The 22,275-nt window shown below is 39.8% G+C and overlaps 1 long non-coding RNA gene across 1 annotated transcript in view; it reads right to left on the reverse strand.

Moving 5' to 3' along the window:
• The window catches only part of LOC125643107 (uncharacterized), a 278,185-nt gene that overhangs the window by 29,835 nt on the left and 226,075 nt on the right, over positions 1-22,275 (reverse strand). The window contains exon 3 of the long non-coding RNA XR_012670069.1: positions 9,743-9,869. This is a non-coding gene — a long non-coding RNA (uncharacterized LOC125643107). The remainder of the gene's footprint in view (positions 1-9,742; positions 9,870-22,275) is intronic.

The following is a 22,275-nucleotide window of genomic DNA, read 5'->3' on the forward strand; positions in this document are numbered from 1 at the left end:
TAAGTAATCTTTTCTTGACTCTTTTCTCTTAGAAATTGTTAAGGTCTTTGAAGTAACGGAAGAGCAAAATGAACTAGAGGAACTACACAGCATGTACACACAAAGAAAACACCCATAAAAGTAGGCATAATCTGTCCAGCCTAATTTGACAGCAAGGGTTTTTGGTATACCTATGCACACATTCACAGACATATGGGCTATATACAGAGATAAAAATATGGGCCTGATTCTCCTCACCTTCCTTCTGCAAATAGTCCCATTGACTTCAGTGGTGCTGCCTGAGATCCTGATTGAGGAAAGCACTCAAGCATAGACTAACTGAATAGACATGGACTTAACCAGGTGCTTCAGTGCTTTCTTGAACCAGTAAGGAGCTCTTGAAGGAAGACGTTGAGCAGGACTGACCCTATATTTTTGTATGTTTATTAATAACTTCTGCTACTAGTGCCACCACTCTGCTGAACGCCTTTAGAAAAAGGTATAAACATTACATCATCTTCTTGCATTTTAAAGCCTCAACCCTTCAGTGGGATGAGATTGGCCCTCTTTGCTGATTCCCAGAAGAAGAGGTTCTTTAGGACTGGAATCACAACAGATTTGTTTTAGGCCTTTCACTAGTCATGCAAGCTTCCCCATATAGGGCCTCCTCATACTAAATACTGAGCATCCTGAAAGCCTACTGAGGTTAGATTGGGGCCTGATGTAGGAGATGGTCACTGGCACTGAAGCTTTCCACATTCCTGGGAAGTTGGACTGCAAAGGGAGAGTCTTGTTATCCAGGAAGATCCCTGGTGCTCTTTGGAACCCTCCCCCAAGGGTGGAGCACAGGGAGACTGACGAGGCCAATGGAAGTTGAGGAAATTTGATGCTTCTCATTCTCAGCTAATAAAGTCTATAGTATCACAACACTAACCTGGAGATACCAACTCTAAAAGTCAGAAGAAGGTTCCATAATTTGCTTTCCATTTGTATTTATTCTTGCTCCCTGCTGAAACTCTGCCATCATGAAAGCTGGAGCTGGTTGTGATGGGGTTTTGTGACATAAGCACCTGCCAGCTAAGAACTATACTGAGACCACTAACTCATTTTTCAAAAACTACTGAAAAGCAGTCAAATTATAATGCTTTTCACATCTGCTAAGAACTTGGGCTTCAGATGGTATATTGAATTTAATATTCCCTTATGCAGATATATAATCAGTTTTTAAGCTCAGAAATTTAATATCTCCCCATGATGGAGTAAATTTCCTGTGTGGCAAAGAATGTGAAGAGGAATGTGCAGCCTGTATTCAAAGTCCTCAGCTGTCATTCTGTATATTGGGTTTTAGTGGTACCTAAACTGCACCAAAGTCTGAAGCCTAATGAGTTTTTGCATCTTGTTGACTGTGAAGTCGAATTTTTTATTGACGGAATCTGAAATAGAATAGTCTTAATTATAAGTTAGTAAATATTTTTAAAAATAATAAAATATTAACTAATTCTTTACAACATATTAAACTTGGTCTCCTAAGAGTCATAAATTGTTTGTTTGTTGCCCCACAGATATGCAGTGTGTACAAAATGTATACACAGAGATAGTGGAGATGCATCATTTAATCTTAGAGCTTTCACAAATGGACAGTTATTCTATAAATGTATTTAAGGCCTCATAATGTGAGTCAAGTGATGGCAAAGTTCTTTCAAGGCTTCTGCCTTAAGCAGCATTTCAGAAAGATGAAAACATTACAATATTACCCTACTTTTAGGGAAACAGAATAATGGAGCAGTAATTCACTGTTAAGTAGCAAATTTAGTGTAGTACATATTCAAAGTACTGCAACAACCAATACCACCCCTTAGTAATGAAAGTTAATGACTGGCTTCTTTAGTAATGGCCCAATGAATCCACCATAAAACATTGGCTGTGGTGGCCGGAAATTATGGCATTATTCATATTACCTCCTGTACAAATTAATTGTTATCACATTCTGTACCTGAAGGTCTCAGCAACATACTTTTACTCTGATCATTTGGTATCATTTCTACATCTCAGAGAAATTTTCTGGCTGACCTGTTTTCTCTGCTGCACTCAGGCAACATCATTGCATTGTTTTATTTTAGGGAAAGATTTTCAAGCACAGTAGAACAAAATTTTCATACAAATGGGATCAGATTTTCAGAAGGGTTCAGATCACAGATGCTTCTATTCTATGTAGATTCTTTTCCTGCACTCATCATTGTAGCATTCCCATTGTGACACAGAGTCAGACTGTCAAGAAAGCAAGGTGCAGAAATCTTTTGAAAATCTGAGCAGGTTAGTTAAGTCTCCAGCTTCTATATCTATTGTATTCAGATTCTGTGCCACCTCATCACCATAGCATCTGAGTGCCTTCCAGTAAAGAATGAAATGGCATGACTAACATCTGTCACTTGTGGTTCAGTCTCTCTCCCATCCTCTCCGTGGGGGAAAACACCATATGTGCAGTGTAGTGATTTGTTTTGGTAGGGCTTTATTTCCATTGGCTTGTTGATTTGAATATGTACATGCGTGAGAATGCAAGATCAAAGAAATGCACCTCTTTTCGTGGAGTGGAAGGTGACAAAGTGTGTGCTCATTCTTAGCTCCTGTGGGAGTTCATTCTGTGGTTGTGAACAAGCCCCCAAGGAAGCCATGTGTCCTGTACAAAGGAGTTTTCCCTCCAGGAGGAAAGTTTCATTTTGCCTAAGGAGAGGAATTGTTGATCACAATGAATGGGAAATGGGCTCTTTAAAAAAAAACTGGCTACTTATTTAGATGCCTCAATAAGGTGCCTAAATAAGTGCTGTTGAATGCTGAATAGACCTAGGCAAGAACTGTACAGAACATTAGCATAGTGTGCAATTATTTTTTTTTTGCCAGATATGGTGTTTTCACTTTTCCAAATGCCCACATTCTTTCTCGCTGATTTTTGAGCTCCAAGGTGATCATTTTAAAGTCAGGTTTCAGAGTAGCAGCCGTGTTTGTCTGTAGTCTCAAAAAGAAAGGAGTACTTGTGGCACCTTAGAGACTAACAAATTTATTTGAGTATAAGCTTTCGTGAGCTACAGCTCACTTCATCTGATGCATTCAGTGGAAAATACAGTGGGGAGATTTATATACATAGAGAACATGAAACAATGGGTGTTACCATACACACTGTAACGAGAGTGATCACTTAAGGTGAGCTATTATCAGCAGGAGAGCGGGGCGGGGGGGGATGGGGGAGGAACCTTTTGTAGTGATAATCAAGGTGGGCCATTTCCAGCAGTTGACAAGTTGTCTCTGTCTGAGGGTTTGGAGCAAATGTGGTTGTATCGTAGAGCTTGGCTATAGACAATGGATCATCTGGATGAAAGCTGGAGGCATGTAGGTAGGAATAGCGGTCAGTAGGTTTCCGGTATAGGGTGGTGTTTATGTGACCATCGCTTATTAGCACCATAGTGTCCAGGAAGTGGATCTCTTGTGTGGACTGGTCCAGGCTAAGGTTGATGGTGGGATGGAAATTGTTGAAATCATGATGGAATTCCTCAAGGGCTTCTTTTCCATGGGTCCAGATGATGAAGATGTCATCAATGTAGCGCAAGTAGAGTAGGGGCATTAGGGGACAAGAGCTGAGGAAGCGTTGTTCTAAGTCAGCCATAAAAATGTTGGCATACTTAAAGTCAGTTACTCAAAGTTTCAGACAGAATTTGAATTCAAATGCATGAGACTAGAGTGACATTTGCTAACAGATGATTGATGGTTATATTGTTGATTTCAAGTCACAGCACTTAATATGTATTGGGGGGATGTAGAGCAATTAGGCGTCATGGGATATTTAGATGATTCTTCCAAAATGCCTTTGGAGAACATAGTGGATCATGTGCTCGAATGGGAGATGTACAATCCTTTAACAAGGTGCAGCATGGACTCTCTTCCAGGACTGCCCCTGCTTCTCTGGCCAGTGTGGAATGAAACAGAGCTCTTGCCTATGGATGCTAGACTTTTCTACTCTGTGGATTTAGTGGTTGTGACCCTACAAAGTACTGAGCACACTCCAGCCAACGGGAATTAAGCATCACAGTGAAAGTGCTCGGCACTTAGCAGTTTTGGGCTCAGGAAAGATGACGTTTGGGATTATCGTTTGCCATTATGTTGGAGGGAAGGGAAGATTCCCTTCCCCCATCCCACTTCACTTGCATACCCATTGAGGGCTAGCTATAGTCCAAGTCTTATTTTCAAAGTAGTTTGAATTTTACTATCTGTACATTTTGGAGTTGAAAAAATTTGAATGCCCATTTCTGTGTTGTCCCTGTTTTGAATCTGCTACAAATCAGTCTGTGTTCTGTGTGTGAGATAGTTCCTCTGTGCTACTTGATTAAACTAGCATAGGGAGCCAGAATCAGGTGGCAGGCTGCAATGTCACATTCTCTTACAGCTTCTGAGAATCAAAAAATTTCCCATTGTAATTTCTTACTTTTTTTTGTGGAACAGTGAACTTAAATCTTAAGCAGTAACCTAAGGGGAACCTGGAAGGAGCACATTTTACTCTTTAAAAATCATTATGTCAAAAGACGAAAGTGATAAACCAGTGCTAAAATGGGAAATACCTGAACAGTCACAGGTGCCATTTTCTCTCCAGGTGGAAAACCATTTACGAACTGCTAGGAGTGCTAAATTTGAGTACAAGGGACATTAACTTCTATGGAAACCATAGCTGAGAATCATTTTTCAGAACTACTACTTCCTCTCGAAAGTCACATGGAACAGATAGTGAAATGTAAGGATGGATGACCTAAAAGTTCTGATGTAAATCTATTAATATCAGTCTACATTAATTTGTTTGAACTAAAATGCTTGCAAAGATAAATATGATAAATAACTCCTACCCCAAAAACTGGATATCATAGAAACTGAAAAGAGCTACAACTGTGTGAAGTTTGAATGTCTCTGAAGACAAAGAGAAAACAGCAACATTGTTTCTATTAAAGGTGACCTGGGGAACCTAACTACTGAAAATATAAAATCCAAGTGTGTCACATATAGATACATATAATCACAATTTGCTATTTAAAGGTGCTTTTAATCCATGGATGGCAGTGTTTTTATGCACATGAAGGCACAGAACAACCTTGTGAAATGCAGCTTGAAAGAGCTCTTTGCGATCTTTCAGTCTGCACAGCTCTTCTCCATCATAGTTACCTCTGCTATGGACCAAAGCCAAAAAATATGTATTTGATAGAACTTTAAGTTATTTACAGGGTGAGGTAGAACATATTGTATGACACAGGGTCAAATCCTGGCCCAGATTGCTTGGCAGTACAAACAAATAAGGGGGGCCACCAAAACTCCATTGCACTGGCTACATCACATCACATCTTGCAGCATGGAGAGAACAGCAGGCTCCACAGAAATGCTACAACTCATCCCCACTTCTTCCCTGTGCAGGTAAGCCAAGGGACCATCCCCCACTAATGCACCAGCAAGCCCATATTGGCCCATTGATAGAAGTACACTGTGACTGGTACAGCCTGGGCCTGACACAGATTACTTCCCCCTCAAAGCACAGGAGAGGCCAGAAGGCTGATTATGACTCTAAGAATCACAAATTGCTTCTTGGTCTACTCTAGGGACTGTGCAACAACATTTTCCCCCTTGCAGGGGGCTGCAGACAAAATCACAATTCAGCCTGAAAAAAGTAGAGAACGGAGACAATTCTGGTGAACAGCGCTATGTCCCTGACATAATGTATTGTGTGTATGTAGTTAAATATGGCCTTATGAACTTCTATACAAACTTTTTATAAATATAGACCTAGACTCTGAACCCCTTATTCACAATGGTAAGCAATTGTTCACATGACCTCTCCCATTGTCTTCCTTGTATATCAAATACCTGACACCATTTTGGGTACTTGGTTGGAGCAACATTTCCTGCTTAGCTATAAATTCTAAAACATTGCATCCCCCAGAGAAATTAGATTACAAACTTTTTTCTCACCGCAGGGACCTATAAGACTATTTATCTAAAGATTCTATAACAGAAACATTTCTTTCCATGAGCCTATTTTGCTTTTTAGAGCATGCCATTTAAGTAAATCCTCGCTTGCCTTTACGCTGAGTTTTGTGCAATAGAATTCATTTGGAATTCAGTCTTTAATTTTTTATTTCCTTGAACATTTTCCCTTTTTTTAAGATGAAAATGTCATTCAGTTGTTTCCAACGCAGTATGCTATTGCTGCAGTTGGCAATATTCATGTTTTTCAATAAGGTCATGGCCTCCTGTACAAATAACTAAGCACAGTTCCAATGATAATGATGTTTTCTTTACCCCAAGTGATAACTAGCATAAAGGTGAGCATGTAAACCAGATGTTTTTGGTAAAAATGAATTCCTAAGCTCATGACCTATCAAATGCTACTTCAGTATACCTTCCAAGCCAGAGAAACATCCTGCATGATTCATAATACAAGATACAGAATAACACACGCAACATTATATAAGGAAACAAACTATCATTAATTTAATATTGTTATTTAAGAATACCTATGCAATATTCACAACTGTGTCTACAGCCACTCAAAACAATAACTCTAATTACTTTAACTGTTCTATAATGGTCTTTTTTATTTAGGGATGCACTGCAATTCCTGCTAGTTTTGTGATTCAAATAGGAGGAGGAGGAAAACAAATACATAAACAATCATTTATCATGTGTTATTTATGCAAATACATTACACTAACTGACAGAAACAATCTTTCCACACAATGGCTTATTCTTAAAATAAGAATTTAGTAAAAATGCTAGGAGATGCTTGTGTTTTGTCTCATCCACAAACCAGATCCACGTATGTGTTTCTCAAAACATCCCGTTTTGCTAAATAAAGAAAAAATTACAACCATTCACATACTGTTTCTGCACGGATGATGATCTAGGGGCAGATTGTGATAGTCCCTTATGCGAAGTACAAGGAGGACAGAGCACAAACATAGGATCTAGCACATATGCAATACTTGCTTTCAGAGGAGCACAGGAATGCTCCCTCCCTGTGCCTCTGGGCACTTAGGGTATGTCTATACTGAAATTAAAAACCCATGGCTGGCCCATGCCAGATGACTCATGGGGTTAGGGGCTGTTTAACTGTTGTGTAGATGTTCAGGCCAGGGCAGCAGCCTGAGTTCTGGGACCCTCTCACCTTGCACGGTCCTAGAGTCCAGGCTCCAGCCTGAGCCTGAATATCCACACCACAATTAAACAGCTCCTTACCCCAAGCCAGCTGGCTCAAGCTAGCAGTGGGTTTTTAATTGCAGTGTAGACATATTCACAGCATTCCCTCAAATGCAGGGAGTAGGCAAGACTTCGATTCCCTTCCCCTCCCTTTCACATTGGAGAAAGCATGGTGTATCATCCCAAATGACAGTGAATCTGGCAGTCATTTTGTGTACTGCCCAGTGGTGGGGTGAATTATGTTTCTCTGAGCTCCCGATGGGGCGGTGGAGTTCTGTACCACCTTCTATTCTGGACAATGACTAACTGCTAGAATTTGTCTTTATTTACTTATTTGTAGAGCTGTTAAATACATAATAAAGTCTTTATACCAGTAAGTAGGAAACTCGGCTCCTGTCCTGAAGAGTTTACAACCTAAGGTCCTAATTCTGCCAACATTTATGCATGTAAGTAGTTTTCACTACTCCAGTTGAACTTAATGGGAATACTCATATGTACATTTGTTTGCAGGATCAGTGCTTATAAAACATGTAGAGACTGGGGAAGGGAGAGACACACATACACAAGTGTATATGCATAATATAAATGTGAATTATATTATAAACATATAAAGTACCAACTATCCCCATTTATCATGCAGCACAGCCAGCATTAACTGACGTCTTATAGCAGCAGAAGCTATTCTTGAGTAGGGATTAGAAGGAAGCGAGGATGCTATTTTCACTGATTTTCTTGACTGTCACTCTCCACCTGTGAGATGGACGCATTGAAGAAAGTGCTTTAGGAGCCTTTGGAACGAAAAGTTCTATAGTATATAAATTTAAAGAGAAACTGCATATAGAACAGGCATATGAATAATTCAAGAATATTACTAAAAATGTATTCCTTAAGTATATGAAATATTCCTTGGTCTCTATTACTAGAAGCAATCCAATTACAAAAAGGAAACCAGGAGATAAGTACCCCAAAGAGGAAGAAAAGGCTCCACATGAAGTTAGCAGTTTCTGTTCCATCAATCCATCTTCATCTCCTCCATCTTGCCTGATGGATGAAATTTCAAGAGGAGCCAAAAGACCAGTGAGAACAAGTCACTGTTAATGCTGCTACTGGAAGACCCCCCAAAATGTCTTCTTGCTTTATCCCCACATTACAGAAGTGACACTAGCACCTTTAGGTACCATTTGTCTGTCCTGATCTCTGCTGCACATTGAAGGAGCTTGACTGCTTCCTGAGAGGAAAGAAATCATATTGAGGCTGCCCAAGAAGGAGAAATGTTCTCAAAGGCTAAATAGAGTTGAAGAGACTAGGACAGTAAGTTTTGGAAATGTATAAAAATAATCAAAGGGACAGCTAGCAAGAAATGGTCTAGCGAAGAATTGGAGATGGGGGGGGGATTCACTTTTAATAATTTACACACACACACAAAATACCTCTAAGTCTTGTGTCCAAATGATATGGATTTCAGGCCGATGTTCATAATGATGAGTTTGTACCCAAAATACTGTCATGCTAAATGGAAGTTGTGGATTGGTGTGTCTGCATAAAGTTTAAGAGTTATACCTTTTGAGCTATTTGGTCAAGATCTAAAGTCTATACATCCAGAGATCTGTTCCTGCATTTTCCTGAATGAATGCCCCCATTCATTTGAAATGGATGTTCAGCAGCACAAAGTTTGAAAAGCATTCCAAAATACCTATCCTCTCTAAACTGGCCCTCTCCATCTCCAGTTTTATATAAATGAGACATGGCACATTTTCCTGATAACTAACACTATGACAGACTTCAAGGGCTGTAGGTTCTATTTGCTACACTTCAAGAAAGATGAATTGTTGCTTTACTTTGAAGACCCTAGGGGAAAGGATGATTAACTGAATCAAAACATGTTTCATCATCTGAATTTTGGCAATTCTAACAACTAGGGTTATTTAGAAACACCTGAAAGTAACATCACTGAACAACAACAAAAAATCACCCACTCACTCACCAGTAAAATCAGTATTTTGTCATGTATATTACTTTATATATTAGCTAGGATAAATGATTGACACAGAAGGGTTCACATTATTTGGGCTGTTTTGATGCAGTTGCATTTTTCAATAAATGTAGTCTCCCTCTTGCTTTGTGTTTATCTATTTCAGAGGGATGACATTCCATTTTTAACCAGCCACCCTTGTTGTTTCTTTGTCAGTTTCTGTAGAATATGTTTCAGAATTTATGCTAATGTAACCCTGAAACATATAATCAAAAGCGTTTAAGAGGCATTTCAATATTGTCATAGAATGGTTAAAACTGTTACTTTGTGGGCACTGTGTTTACACCAACCTTCAGTACTTCACAAAGGCAAATCACGGAAACTCAGCAAGGTTGAAACCAGGAAAGCTGTTTTATTGGTGAGTGGTGCGAGAGAAAAGCGGGGGAAAATGAGAAATGAAAGAAAAAAGAAGGTTCTTGGTACTGTCAGTCGCACTCTCTACAGGAGACATGCAAGCCTGCATTTGTATTATTTGTCAGATGTTTTGTTAAGGCAATCTGGACTCACCTCTTTCATTTAGCTACTCCAGTGCTATAACGTCATTGACAACTACCGCAACATGTGCATTACTGGCTTCCATCTCCCGCCTCAGTCTTGGGTCCTGCTGAACAGCATAGTAAAATCTGGCCGCATTCTGTGGAGAGATGTTCCAAAGAGCTATAAAAGTAGCAAGTAACTAAATATGGTGGAGTGGGCTTATTCGAGCTAAAGCAAAATGGAGGTGGGATATGGCAAAGTAGTTTGTTCCACAATTCCACCCTTCCTCCACAAACACAGAAGAAGGGTGAGTGGGCCAGTTGTTTGTCCCCAGAAGAGTCAAGAAAGCAGAAGAAGGCAGCTGCCTGCTGCCCCTACAAGATATCTAAAAGTGAGCAGATGTATCAGGCCTGTTGACCTGAATTTGACGGGTTAGTTGTTATGGCTCGCCACAGAGCTGAGAATGAGAGATCCGTCCTTTTCTCTATGCCCTTCTGAACTGAGCATCTCCCGTTTTTATGGCTCCTCCTCCAAAATTGGCATACCTTGTACGTGTGGTAGGGCCAAAGCCCAAAACTGTTCCTTAATCCCTTCTTGCCTTGTGCAGGGTTTGTATATCACATCGTACCCCACTGTTAACCTGTCACCATGTTCAAAGTTGACCATTTACCACTATTCTGTTTGGTCTCAGCCAGTTTCTGATCCATTACAGTATTTACTTAGTTTAGCCTCCTCAGACATACAATATTTTCAAACAGAAAACAATTAGTAACTTTGGCTATGTATTAGGATAGATCAAATGCAACTCTTGAGTGCCCCCTAGCAGATGGTGTGGTACTGCAATCTCTTTTTCCTGCTCCTGCTGCCCCCTGTAAGGTTGCCAACCTAACTAGGCAGGTCTTCAGTGTCTCCACATTCCAGCCAAGTCACACAGTCAAAATGGACCCCTTTCGGGTAGCAAAGAGTTCACCAAACTCTCTGCCCTCATCAAGGTCTTTAGCCATGTCTATAGTCCCTTTAAATCTAGCACTTTGCTCAGGCTTCTAAAGGAGCTTGTCCTTTAATTAGCTGCTGATGCATTCCGTGGGCCTCTTCCCACCTGGTCCCTTTACCTGCTACCTTAAAGTTAAGTTCTCACATCCTCTCTCTCCCAGGTCTAGTAAATGCAGCCAGTTTACCCTAATGTCTCTTCTTTTGAAATTCCTTTTCATTCCTAAAATCAATTCCAGAGTCTCTTCCAGTGATGCAGGGTTTTTTCCTCTTAGGCTAGGAGCACAGACTTTTCTCATGCATCCAAGTATTACATCTAAAGCTGGTCAGAAGGTTTTTGCTCCTGTGGAAAAATCTGACATTTGGCAAAAAAAAAAAAAAAGGAAAACTAACGATTAATGTCCCAAACCAGCAATCTTTGGCTGAAAAGTGAAAAATTGTAATAGGAAAGGCTACTGTGGTGCCTCATGGAAATGGAATTCTGGGTGACTCTGAGGAGTCTGATTGATATTTTGAAGTTGTTTTATGAAAGCTTGCCATTTTATGAGTTGATTCACCATTGTTGACAGGGCCTGTAGCAGATACATACCATACAGGGACAAAAAGAAATACTTAAAGTTAGTCAGGCAGAAAGTCAGTGCCCAAGACATGTGCCAACGAGGCCAAGGGAGGAACCAGTGCAGCAGTCTGCTGAGGCTCTACAAGCTTAACACATCCCAGGGGATCCAGAGCACAAAGAGGCTTGGATTCCCCTCACAGCAATCTTAGCAGGTGGCCTGGAGGGAGCACTCACTAGGATCTGTGACAGCCTCAAGGCCCTTTTTACATACACGAGTTGGGCTCCCTGGAATTTTCCGTGGAAAGCAGACACTTTTTGTGAAAAATTTCATTGAGTCAAAAACCCAATTTTCCATCAAAAAACAGTTTTCATTAAAAAAAAATCTTCATCCAGCCCTAATTAAATATCTCTCTTTATTGTTCTGCAGTTCACCTTTTTCCTTGACCTTTTATTATAATTACAAAGGCCTGGTCCTGAAAATCCTTGCTCACAGAAATAGTCTTACTCGGTATTTGTATGAGGTGGAGGGATTGGGCGCATAGCAGGCAAAGTACAACAGCATAGCCTGTGTGGACTTCGCCTCTGAATGTTTTAAGTGTCACTATGAGCTAGATGTACTTTGAAGTCTCCCTGATATAGTGAGAATGCAGTAGAGAGATCCTACAATCAGTTTTAAAACTATAGAAGATATGATCATGATCTCTTTTTGATTGTTAAACTAGGTAATAAAAGATCACTTTACTTGGAAAATACAATGGATGAAATCCTTGCCCCACAGGTGTCAATGAGAATTTTGCCATTGGTTTCAATGCAGGATTTTAGCCAGTATATCAACCATCTTGCAAACATACATGTTACAGAGAAACTGAAAATACTTCTTGTTAAAGCCAGCAAGACAGCAATTAGAACTATTGCCACTTTAGGGGCATGAATAGAGTTAATGAATTAAAATACAATACAGAAAGCACAATTCGTAGAGAGAATGGCGAGAAAGTTGCTAAGACCATTTTCCTCCTAGTTCATTACTTATTTTCCAGTACCTATAACTTTGATTTAAATGATACATTCAGGAGCTAGGAGTAGCCTAAAGCTGGAAAGTCTTTTCTGCTTGATGCTTCTTACACAGCTACTTTAGGCCTAAGATCAAATGTCACTATATCTAATTCAAAACAGCCTAGAAATACAACACTTTGGAGATCTGGTGAATTTCTGATTTATTTTTATTAATTTTTTTTAAACCTGCTTGCCTTGGTTAGTAGGAATAGTAAGCTTTTAGGAAAAGTTGGATTTTCAATTAATTTTTTTTTTTTTGCCTGAGCCCAGGAGAGATTGAAAGTCTTTAAGAACTGAGCTTCATCAAGAAAAGAGGCTTAATTGAAAAGCTGGCTTTCCAAAATGTCTATCTTCTATCCACAACAGAACTATTTTAAAAGGCTGCCAGAGGCAAAGTATAGAGGAGCTTGGGAGCAAATGCAATGCCATATATACATATTTTAGACAGACAGACAGACACACACACACACACACACAGTGTAATGGTAATTTGTTTTTTACTGCATATGTCAGGCATATGCAGCAAAGTGAAATTACTTAAGTCTCAGGCAAAAATAAAAAAAGTGAGGCAATATGTACAAAACTCAGTGGAGATGATAAAATAAAAAGGGAAATATCAATGTTGGATAAAAAAAATAAAATTTCCAACATTAAAAATTAAAAAAAAAAACACAGAAAGCCAAGCTGGATACAGAGAGACAATCACTCCACAAAAGCTGTAAAGAAACTTGAGCAATGTTGAGCTGCTGGTACAGCATTGTAAATCTTTCAAAAAATTGGCATTTATGGACTGTTTTTAGGGACAAACTTTTCTACAGTTTGATACTTTCCTGAACATCATAACATATTGCACATTTCACTGATGTTAAGAACCAAATACGCACATACTATTGATTGATGTGTAAACTACTTTTATGGCAGTGTACTAGCCAGTCTTTCTTCCTCATATTGGAAACAAAAACAAAAAGAGAAACAAAAAACCCCCAAAGGTACAACAAATTTCAGGAGATAAAACTTCATCCATCAAGGCAGCAGGCTGTACACTGATGACTGATGAACATGACATGTGTATGCTACAATACTCCCAATGCACCAGAAAGCTTTAATATACACAGCAAAAGTTACTATCTTATGGAATGTGGTAAAGTTAACATAGTTGAAGCTTGAAAGCTGTAGAAATAATCAGACAGGAATGAAATAATGAACATTTCTTTTGCTGGAAATACTGGTACTTCTGTCATAAATATAAAGGGAAGGGTAAACCCCTTTGAAATCCCTCCTGGCCAGGGGAAAGCTCCTCTCACCTGTAAAGGGTTAAGAAGCTCAAGGTAACCTCGCTGGCACCTGATCAAAATGACCAATGAGGAGACAAGATACTTTCAAAGGCTGGGAGGAGGGAGAGAAACAAAGGGTCTGTGGGTCTGTCTATATGCTGGTCTTTGTCGGGGATAGACCAGGAATGGAGTCTTAGAACTTAGTAAGTAATCTAGCTAGGTATGTGTTAGATTATGATTTCTTTAAATGGCTGAGAAAAGAATTGTGCTGAATAGAATAACTATTTCTGTCTGTGTATCTTTTTTGTAACTTAAGGTTTTGCCTAGAGGGGTTCTCTATGTTTTTGAATCTAATTACCCTGTAAGATATCTACCATCCTGATTTTACAGGAGGGATTTCTTTATTTCTATTTACTTCTATTTTTATTAAAAGTCTTATTGTAAGAAAACTGAATGCTTTTTCATTGTTCTCAGATCCAAGGATTTGGGTCTGTGGTCACCTATGCAAATTGGTGAGGCTTTTTATCCGACATTTCCCAGGAAAGGGGGGGTGCAAGTGTTGGGAGGATTGTTCATTGTTCTTAAGATCCAAGGGTCTGGGTCTGTAGTCACCTAGGCAAATTGGTGAGGCTTTTTACCAAACCTTGTCCAGAAAGTGGGGTGCAAGGTTTTGGGAAGTATTTTGGGGGGAAGGACGCGTCCAAACAGCTCTTCCCCAGTAACCAGTATTAGTTTGGTGGTGGTAGCGGCCAGTCCAAGGACAACGGGTGGAATATTTTGTACCTTGGGGAAGTTTTGACCTAAGCTGGTAAAGATAAGCTTAGGAGGTTTTTCATGCAGGTCCCCACATCTGTACCCAAGAGTTCAGAGTGGGGGAGGAACCTTGACAACTTCAAAGATGGGAAGTGGAGAAAGATGGAATTATTATTTGCTGACAATGTAAGAAAATGTGCCAAGTTCAGCATCAGCTGCTCCTGTAGGAAGTACAGATGTTAAAATAAGACAAAATAAGATTATATAATATATAGCATTATGGTAATGCCTAGATACCCTAACAGTGATTGGGGTCTTATTGGGCAAAGCACAGTACCTTTTACATAGTAAGAGATTGTCCTGGTCCTAAAGAGCTTACAATCTAAGTAGACAAGACAGACAAAGCACAGGAGGAGAACGAGATGCCCAGAGGGGTGGTCTTATGAAAAGTGGCTCTATAATTAAATCTGAAAGAAAGTTTTCATTCCAATCTCCTTTTTGCTTTCCTCTTTTGAATAGTTTAGCCTGCTTCTCATCTTCGACCACAGCCTCAGCTGGCATAAATCAGCAGAGCTGCATGGACTTCAGTGGAGATATGCCGATTTACATCAGTTGAGGATCTGACCTTTTAGAACCAAATGTCCCTCACTTTGTGGACAGATGATGTGTTATCCCAGCATTCTTATTGCAAATTGTTTAGCTCAGGCAGTTGAGTCATGAATTCTAGGGTATAGACACTTATTTACGCAAATAAACTGACACTTGAATCATTTAAAGCTTCCTGCTCTATCATCATATGTAACTAAAGGCAACTAAAGATTACTGAGTCCTGGGACAACTCCATTTACTTCTGTGGAGTTACATCCAGATTGAATAGTAACCATTTATGACTAATAAACACCTATACACTCAAGAGATGCAATTCTGACCTCACTGGATGCAAATGGCAAATTGAATCCATGATGTTCTGATTTCTTGGGAAAGCATGTATAGTTTACCTACCTGTTCCTGATTTTGGTATGATTTCTTCTCCTCAAAGTTTCTATTTGCATCACTGTTAATCACGTTCATGGCTTTTGACCCATGTTTCTTAACCTATACAGTCCTTGTAAGGCTATACCAAAAGGACAGGAGACACTTGATTTGGATTTTAATCAGGCTTCAAGTTTATTATATAGATGTCTGGGACTACCTGGCAGATAAGCTTACAGTGCAGGCAAATCCATGTTTATTCAAATCAATTCTCCAGAGCTTCCACCAGTCCCCCTTCATTTTCCATCTAGGTCCCCCAGCCAACCCATGGCTTGGACCTTATCATCCACTCCCCTCATAGGAGGGTTAAGGTGGGCTATAAGAATGGGATGGGGTTGGCTCCCTGACATTCCAATCATAGAAGTCCCCAACTCCCCTTCCCCATTCTGTTCCTTTACCCATCACCTCCTTTTAAATCCTTACCAGGCCATTTATCTGTTCACTGGATGCCTTCCCTATTCAGTACCCTCACTGGACATCCGCCCCACACTTACAAGATAAGTTGCACCATATGGCCTAACACCTTTTCTTCTTACCAGAAAAGGTCCTCCCTGACATCCACTGTGGGGAAGGCAAAAACAAAAAACAACCTGCACCGAAGCCAGTCGCGTGATGAGGAAAAAATTCCTTTCCAGCCCCCCTAAATAGGAGTGACTAGCACAGTGCTCGCAGCAGATCCTAACCCAACCTAATATTCACCATCTCTAGGGGAAAGGGGATGGGTGCTGCCTTGCCTGCTGCATGGAAAAAGGGATTCCAATGCCCAGGGCTTGCACCTTTATAGCCTTCCGACCTCACATTCCCAGGGGTAAGTCAGCACCACAAATCTGACCACTGCTCACCTTTTGCAGCCATTTCTGACCTCCTCCCCCTCCCCCCCCAGCCATAAAGTACTGCTGCCTTCCTTCAGAAAGCCTGGACAATGTTCCCCCCACTTCCAGTGCGGTGTAGTCATTAAAGTGGTATTTGTATTTTACGAACACCTTACTGTTTTGAGAACTTACAGCTGGTTTCAGCGAGGGTGTTGAAGAAAGATCTTTTTTTTTTTAGTGGAAAGCATGAGCTGTATGATGGGAGAGTGCTAGACATACATTTAAAGGGTCGACTAAATACCCACTATAAAAAGAAATGTACCCTTAGTCTCTGCATTACCGGACCTTAGAACACAGGTAGTGTTTTCTTTTTTCTTCCAAGAGTTTACCTGCTAGTGGACTCTTTGCAGATGCTCAACACCTTCGGTAAACATGATTCTGGTCTTATTGAGCATGACCCTAGCCATGTCCTGAGAGACTAAGCTTGGTGTTACATATTAATTACTTCTTGTTGTTTCTTGTCAGAATACTCTTACTTGTACTGAGAGATGAAGCTTCATGCCAACTATATATTTCAACTCTGTCCACCCCCATCTGTAGTAACATTCTCCGCTCATTTTGATATATTTGAAGTCCTGGCATTAACTATGATGCCATTTACTGTTTTGGCAGAATAAGATTTTATGGTCCAGTTGTCAAGGGGATAACTGGAATCCGTTCAGCATAAGCAAGAAACCTCCAGTCCAGGAATTACCTGTGACTGTCACAGATGACAAAATGTTAATTAATGGATTATTCTAAAGGAACAATCAGGCTGAAGCAGCCCTTTAACTGTCTGATTTTATTAGCAAATACTTTTCATCCATGACAGGTCAGTCCCAGGCTTGAGAACCTCATCTAGTTGTCATGGATCCTAGTTACTGCCCTGATGATTGCAATTTCAGTGAGAAATTGGAAAAAAAAAAAGACGTGCTTGTGGTTAGAAATTCATATGCACTCATTAAAAATTGTGCTGTGAAATTTAACTGCCTCATGTTGTACAATAACTATTGTGAGTGTTCAAAGAGCAGTTATGTAATAAAAACAATTACAGCATAAAGCATTTGCTGAACACGTGGTGTTAAAAGCACTTTCTAAACATCTTCTTCTCAGCTACAATCTCACCCCAGTCAAGCCTAGGGTGATGATTGATAGATGAAAACAATATACTCTCCTCTGGTTGCCATGGCAACGTTCCTATCAGTCTGACTGATCAACGCAGGGAGTCAGATTTCCCTGCATTACTCATCTTGCCATAAATGTTATAATCCCTGAGGTTTGGCAGCACATCACCCCATTTTACCTTTTTAATGTCATCTAAACCACTGCAACACATTATATTAAATATACCTATCTCTGTAAAGTTAACAGTCTTGTAGTAACAGATGATCACTCTTAAGTGCACATTTCTATAAATTATGTACTGTTAATATGAAGGGAATTTAAAAGCCATTTCTATATTTTAAAGATTCAACTAATTAAAATGTATGTTCTCTCATGTATCGCCTGTCACTTTTAAATTATTCCAGGCTGCTACTAAGCAATAACGTCCTGGCATGGACCCAATGCCTGTGCAAACTCCAATTGATTTCTATGGGACACTGTATGCATATGGTTGTCTGTGCTAGCTCATGTACTTCCTCGATAATAGCCCACCATCATTACTTGCAAGTCTTACTCTCAGAGCACACCTCTGTAATAAGTCAGGGAGCCAGATATGATCTCAAGTAGATCTTAGATATATAGGGTGAAATCCTGGCTCCACTGTAGTCCACATCAAAACTCCGATTGATTTAAATGGTGCCGGTTTTAACTGGCACCTATCTGTAGGCACGTAAATACCTTTGCGAAGCTGGCCCTTAAATCCAGTTTCAAAACTGGCTTAGGCACTTAGGCATCTAAGTCTCATTAAAAGTCAGGGGGACTCAGACCCTTTGGAAAGTTGTACTTATAATTTAACCTCCACCTCAGTGTCTCCATCTTAAAATGGGAATAATATGAATACTTACATGCTTACCTGCTTCACAGAATTATTGTGAGAATTAGTTAATATTTGCACAGCCCTTTAGAGATATTAAGCAGTATAGACTGTGTTAGTATAGACTCCTTTATAAATTTGATAACAGCTTATTTAATTTAAATACAGCATTGTAGAGTCAGTTTAAAACCTTTGGACGCTGCAGCCAGAATTTCTGAAATATGAACGCCCAGTTACATGTAAGAAGAATATGGCTTTTTGTGCCTATGAGTCTTGTGTTCACTTTAGATAATTGCATGCAAAATCTTGATACTTGCATGTGCAAATGACCAGCTGAATATGTAACAGAGTAATCTTCATGACCATGTGTGATCTTCATATATAATTTTCTCACAAGTACTATAATTAAACTGTTATCATTGTTAAATGACAATATCCTGTTTTCCCATTGGATATGCTTTAAGGCCCTGATTCGGCAAAAATATAAACATGTAGTTAAATTTAGGGATGTGAGTAGTTGGTGAAAATGGTGTAGAAAAATACTAATTAAGGAAGGAAAACCAATCTAATTATTACATAATAGCTATTTATACTAAGGTTGACACTTGACTGAAAACATGATAAACAGCACATATTGAAAAACAGAATTGCAAATAGGTTTATATATTGTGTCATCTTACCTAACTTTTGACTGGTTATATTAACTGAATCATTAAGTCTGCTGAAGAAAGTATTGGCCCATATCTAATTGAACATTTTCAGAATAGAGATGACAATAGTCCTTCTATCAGATTCTTGATGACTGGTTACCAAATCCAAACGGAGTTAGATTTAATAAAGAAATTATATTAGGGAGGAACTTTAGCTGGTTTAAATAAGCACTGCTCCTTTGAACTCAGTGAAGCTGATTCATACCACCGGAGGATTTGGTCTTATCAATATAAAACTCAAATAGAATAATGAATGACAGATTTTAAAAAACATGTCCACAAAAGAGTCCCCTTTCATGGGACATATTTTTCCGGAGGTATTTTTTTGTAGTAGCTCTCTACATTTGATTGTAAACTTTATATTAAGACAGCATGAGGGATTTCTAGGGACATAACAGCTGAGTCATATCTGAAGAAACAGTGGATATTACAGATGAAGTAGGATATTTAACATGTCTTTAACATAGACTTGTAGTACTTATATTGATATCTTCTAATGCTTCAGAAAGATGAAAAAATTATGCTTTGTCAGCCATGGATTGACAAGCATAACCATTATAGACAATCACAAAGTTGACAGCATGTTCTGTTGAGATCAGAATAGAACAGTCTTGGAAAGACAACATTTGAATAACAATAGGGCATTAATAGAATACTTTCAAAACTGAGCAGTTTAATTTTTAGTCTGTCATGACTTTTAATTATAGAAAGCTTTTTTTTTTTAAATAGCTTGTACTTTTTATATTTATACTTTACTGTGAAGCAAGCTCTGACCCTGAAATGACTACTCTGCACACAAATCTCTGTGTTCTTGCGTTCTATTGCAGGATTAAGTCCTTAGCTACTAAGAACTGGATCCTGAAATTTGTTGCATGCAGGAAGTCCCCTGTACTTGTCAGAGCCTCACTGAAGTCAATGGGGGAGGGGGGGTTTCAACTCCATACAATAAATTGCAGGACTGGGGCCAAAGGCCCTGATTCTGAAAACACTTGGTAATATGCTTAAATTAATTCATGCAAGCCAACCCATTGTGTTAAGCACATGTGTAAGAGTTTTCAGAATCTGAGGCTGAAAATACTGTAGATATTCACTCCCAGATCAGGTGACTATTGGACCATCCACCTACTTATGTAATATGAAATCACGGGCATGAGCCTGCACACATTAATGCATAAGCTCCCTCAATGCTCTGCTAATTCTGTGGCCAGAGTCCCAACTCCTCCTTTGCCTGTCCACCTATTTGGGGTTGATATGTGTAGAGGCTGCTCCTTCTATGCACAAAGGTACTGGAACTAAAGGTCCTGGGGGTGCTAATGACCCCTTGGCTTGAAGCGGCTTCCATCATATACAGTAACTCCTCACTTAACGTCCTCCCATTTAACTTTGTTTTGAAGTTACATTGCTCCTCCATTAAGGAACATGCTCATTTAAAGTTGTACAATGCTCCTTTATAACGTCGTTTGGCTGCCTGCTCTGTCCACTGCTTGTAAGATTCTGTGGAAGAGAAGCAACTTTACAAGGGAGCATTGCACAAGTTCCTCTTTTCCGCCTCCTCCCCCTCCCTCCCAGCGCTTCCCCCACCTCCAAACAGCTGTTTGACAGCGCTTAGGACTTTCTGGGAGTGAGGGGGAGGAGCGGGGACACAGCATATTCCAGAGAGGAGGTGGAGTGGGGGTGGGAAGAGGTGGGCCTGGAGCATCCCCCGGCAAAGTCAGCGCCTGTTCTTCTGGGGGGAAGCTGCCACTGCTGTTGTGCAAGGTGCTTCCTAGCGTACTTGCCTGCAGCGGGCTGTGCCTGTGTGGGGTAAGCCCAGGGCACCTCGCAACCACAGTACAGTACAGTATATAATGCCTTTTGTCTGCCCTCAAAAAATTTCCTTGGAAACTAACCCCCCACATTTACATTAAATCTTATGGGAAAATTGGATTCATTTAACATCGTTTCATTTAAAGTTGCATTTTTCAGGAACTTAACTACAATGTTAAGTGAGGAGTTACTGCACAGTGTTTACAGTTTGGTTCAATGGCTCTCAGCACCCCACGATACAAATTGTTCCAGCACCCCTGCCTCTACACTTAGAACAATATAGACAGACTGCACTTGTCACTGGTCCTTCCACAGGGAAGCTGGTTTGGAGGCAGGGACAATATACCGCTAAGAGAGCACCACTGCGGCACAGCAAAAACTAATAACAGAGCATGCCTGACAGGAGTCATTAGGGATTACTGATGTAATTAACATTTCTTGCTTTTTTTTTAGTTTTAGAGAAAAAAAATCAACTCCAAACTTGTTGGTCACACATATAACTTGCGTGTGATATGTTCCTATCACAGTTATCCTGATTTGCTTGTTGTGCGTGTCTTCACTTTGAATTAGATTTTATGCTCTTTGGGGCAGGGATTTCAGTGTCATTCACTATGTGCTTGTATGGCACCTAGCACAACTGGGCTCTGATTCTGATTGGAACCTTTGGGATTTGAGTAAGTACAAAAAGTAAATAATAAAAATGGAGGCTCAATGGACCACTGTGCAACACTCTTTGAAGTAGCCTTGTACCTTGCATCAAAGCCAACTAAGTCTGCTAACCCCTTGTTATACCATTAGTAGAATAAATGTGTCTAATATATTTGAACATTCTACATTTGTACTAACTGGTAAAAGACATGCATCAGATAAATAAATATTATATGTGATATAAAGTGTCCACTGCTCAAGTGTACACATCTGGATATTTCAGCAGTTATGAAACTTATGATTCGCCCAGGAGTATTATATGACAGATAAGTTCCACGGAATGTGAAGTGAAGAATCATTAGTTTGAGATCTGCCAAAATAGGATTACTTCAGAAGTCTGCCATTTCAACAGTTGACATAATTGTGTGAACTCTCAAGACAGTGTCATCCTATGATGTCTCCTGTATATGAGACAAACATCATACTCCCATACATTACGGATGAATATGCTTTCATGGAATTAGAAGGCAATTATGTGATGATATTATGAGACAGCAACTCATAAGTCCCAACATCCAGTAAAGAGGGCTCTGGCAATCTAATCCTTGATGAACACACAAATGACAATTCAACTAGATACCTACGGCGTATGTCAGAAAATATTTCTGCTCAATCAAGCAAGACAGATGCAATCAGACACAATGCCTGTAATACAGGAAATACAGAAGGAGGAGGATGAAAATAATATTTTGGAAACAACTGATGCATTGAGGAGAGCAGAAAAAATGAGAGATGCTGACATGGATAGCATTCAAAAGCCCCTTAGCACAGTACTGTCCAGGGGAGAGAGAGGCCCTTGATTTGTGCCCTCCTTACTGTCTCAGTTATGAGCCCATCTACGTGCCTGTG

This window comes from Caretta caretta, chromosome 9 (genome assembly GCF_965140235.1).
Source record: "Caretta caretta isolate rCarCar2 chromosome 9, rCarCar1.hap1, whole genome shotgun sequence".
In the NCBI taxonomy this organism is placed as follows: domain Eukaryota; kingdom Metazoa; phylum Chordata; order Testudines; family Cheloniidae; genus Caretta; species Caretta caretta.